This window comes from Wolffia australiana, chromosome 14 (assembly GCF_029677425.1).
Source record: "Wolffia australiana isolate 7733 chromosome 14, ASM2967742v1".
Lineage (NCBI taxonomy): Eukaryota > Viridiplantae > Streptophyta > Magnoliopsida > Alismatales > Araceae > Wolffia > Wolffia australiana.
The window spans coordinates 14,040,544-14,044,327 of NC_135848.1; positions in this window are offsets into that span (position 1 = coordinate 14,040,544).

Sequence of the window (3,784 nt, forward strand, 5' to 3'; positions counted from 1 at the left end):
TCATAGACCATATCTGGACTATTACTATTTGTTTGATACAGCTAAAAGTCCACAAAGGTGGTTGTGAGATCCAAAGGGGACCATCTACCCTCAATAGAAGAGGAGTCATGCCATGGAAGATGTACTTGTTGGGTTCTTGATAATTAAAACCAAAATGTAACTGATAATAATTATTTCATGTTTTTTATGTGTGTATTTTCATCCCAAGACTCAAGTATAAGGCCAAGATCTCTCTGGCCTTACTTATTAATTTTTATCTCTTGCCTCCAATTCCCTCTAACAGTTAAAAACCATGCACTACACTTAAACTGTGAGTGTTGATTATATCTCCCTGTTTAGGGGCAAATCTCATCTCCTTAGCTCATAAAATCTGTCCCCATTATATACTTATCATGAGCTTCCCTTGTGGGCATTATATCCTAAAAATCCTTAAAAAGTATCGCAAGATTTCTGTGTAGGATTCAAGATCATCAATATTTATATATGGAGCGCTTGCAGGTCCCGCATGGCCTTGGTTGCGTGGAAGTGGATTTGGAGGCAATATATAATCATTCACCTACATCACTTGGTAGTGGATGTGGAGACAAACTACAATCATCCAGCAACCATTATGGAAATTTCACGCTCAAAGAAGATGAATAAATGCCTTGTGATGATAACTGTAGTCGATGGAAATAGTTTGATATTTATATACTCTTTCACATAGATCTTTGAATTTTTGTTATCAAGTTTCATTCAATTTCTCTTAGTTGGAGTCTGAGGGTTCATGGATTTAATTTGATATCAAGTAAATATTATTCGAAGTTCATTTAGTAGAAAAATCTAAGGTCAAAGCTTACCTTAGTTTTGGTCAAATCCATCCTCTCTTCAATGTATTTTTACATTATTACCTCTTTTTAGGCCAAAATGTTGACAACAGTTTAACAGTTCTTAAAAAAAATCATTTGGATTTAATCAATACCATTCAACCATCTGGACTGACATATCTGGCCATTAAATTAAATCCAGCTCTAGGGTATTTTTGAAAGTATCAAGTTTTATAAATATGTTATTTTGTTTAAATGATCCTTAAAAATAGGAATATATATGCTGACAGTATAGAAGTATATCAAGAGATAGAATCTCGCCAAGTGATTCGTTGGACATAATTGTATAACTAGCCAAGTTTTTTTGACCAATCAGTCATGATCAGGATCAACATCAGTCAATCAGAAACGACTTTGACTGATTCAGGCCAATCACATACAAAATTATCCACACTAATGAGATAATACCATGTACTCTACTTACTATACACATCAAGAGATAGACTCACAACAAGTGATTCACTAGACATAATTGTATAAGTGGCCAAACTTTTTAGACCAATCACACACAAGGATCAACATTAGTGAATCAGAAAAAGGCTTCGACCGGTTCAGGCCAATCACATACAACAGTATCCACACTTATTAGATAATACCATGTTCAACTTCCTGTACACATTATATTAAGTGGTCAAGATCAGACGTAGAGGTTAGACTCACATCTAGTGGTCAGGATTAACTATGTACCAAGAGCATTCCTGTACCAGTCAGGGTTAAACATAGATGCTAGTGAGCACATTTAGTGTGCAGGATTAAACATAATGTAGGAACATTCAACGGACATATATAATGCTATATTTACTTCTCAATGTAACTCCTTTGCGTATTTTCAAGATTTATAAAACGTAACTTCATCTTCTTGTGCCTTGCTCTCTCTCTCTCTCTCTGTCTCTTTCTTGATCTCTTCATCAAGCGTAGTGTCCAAAATTACTCATAGTTTACTTAATGATCAGAGTTTCAGAGTTTCATAGTTTACTTTATGATCAGGGATTTTTTCCTTAATTTTTTTGGTGAAAGAAAAGATTTACCAGACAAAAAACTATCAAGCAAGCCCTTAGACATGGACTCTAGCTCTTGGAATTGATCTAGCAAGAACCAACATCTATCATTGGCGAGTGAATTTACCATCACACTTGGCATCATTGTTCAACCGAGCTCACATAAAAGCTCTCAAAAATCTAATGTACAAGTTTGGATTTCCAATAACTCATAAGTGTGACAACTGTTTTCTCTCCAATCTCACAAATTTCATTTGCCTATACCAAACATGCACTCCTCCTACCCTTATCACCAGTACACTCTAGCCTATGGAGGCCCTCACCCATCCTCTCTTATCTTTATTACCCATAACATTATTTTTATTCACAACTTAAAAAAACATTACTGGTCGTATCCTTAAAAGTAAAAATGTGAATTCTACATTAGCTTGGCTTCTAGAAGTCCCACAAAAACTGAAGTGTCCATTCTCTAGAGAAAACCCTCGTTTCTCAATTTTACTGTGGAAGTGGGGGCGTGTGGATATTCCATTCCCTCCACTCCCATTTGAAAGCTCATGGCCTATCACATTGACTCTCTTTCCCCGGAACCCAGAGAAAAAAACATTTCCGAGCAGAAGCATCACCAGGGCTGGATCTCAGCTCTCCAACAAACACAAAAGCACGTAGAACATTTCCTATTTGGCGCATGTGCTGGCTATGAATAGCTCTACCACTCAGCACAAGCGTTCAGCTAGGAAACACACGAAAAGGCCAAACACGTCCAAGTGCGCTTTAAGCCCGAAACAAGTCAAAATAACTGAGCCCTGTGAATTTGCCGGAGACTCTAGCGACCGCTACAGCCGTCCATGTTCTCTCAATACAGCCAACAGAAGAGGGCCATTCAGTACACATCGCTAACATGTCCGCATTCCCACCGTAATCCGCAGCCAAGGCCTCAATACAAGGACGCCTATCTTCTAGTCATTTTAGATGAATAAGTTCTCCCTGAAACGAACAGGGTCTAATAGTATTCACTCTTCCCCATTTCCACTTGATCTGTCGTATCTTGTTTATTCGCCACGTCGTGAAAGCATGCGAAGGCAAGATAAGGGGACCCATCATCTTGGAATGATCTCGTGGATGAATTTCTTTTCTACTTACCTTCTTTTTACCGATTGATAATGCGCATCTTTAACACAACACAAAATGAGAGTGATAGAACGTTTTTCCTGCTTAAGAACAAGATCTAAAAACTCCTGTCGTACTGAACTTCATTCATTAGGAGTCATGGAAATGGATTTTGAAGATTATATTCACGTTTTGAATCTACGTGACCTCTAGACGCATCTCTCCTTGAATTAAGGATATACCAATTTCCTTTAGATTTGTCCGTATAAGGATATAATGTTATACCCCTTTCCTTTTCTACTTACCTTCATTTTACCGATTTATAATGGTTATCTTTAAAACAACCCAAAAAGAGAGTGCGAAAACGTTTTTCCTGCGTAAGAACCTGATCTAATGACCCCTGTCGTATGTACTACATTCATTACGAGTCATGAAAATGGATTTTGATAGTAAATATTCCATGTTTTATCAATTCTGTAGCATTACCTGTAGACGCATCCCTCCCCTTTGAACTAAGGATATTGCAATTTCCTTTAGATTGATCTAAGCAGTAGACAATGTACCTTCATACTGTAAATGACACCATCTCACTAGAAAAAGGAAAAAAATCTAGTTCTGCTATCTTCTTGCTCTTTAATTGTATTTTCCTTTCCGTAGGTTAAAATGGTTGAATCTGATCATTTTACATCGACATCTTTTCCTTTGTTCTTGTATATCTTGTTGTTTATGCGATGCAAATACCTCTTTGGCATTGCATTTTTTATTGTTTCTTGTCGGCAAAGATTCTCTAACATATTTTGCTCCTTCTGAATG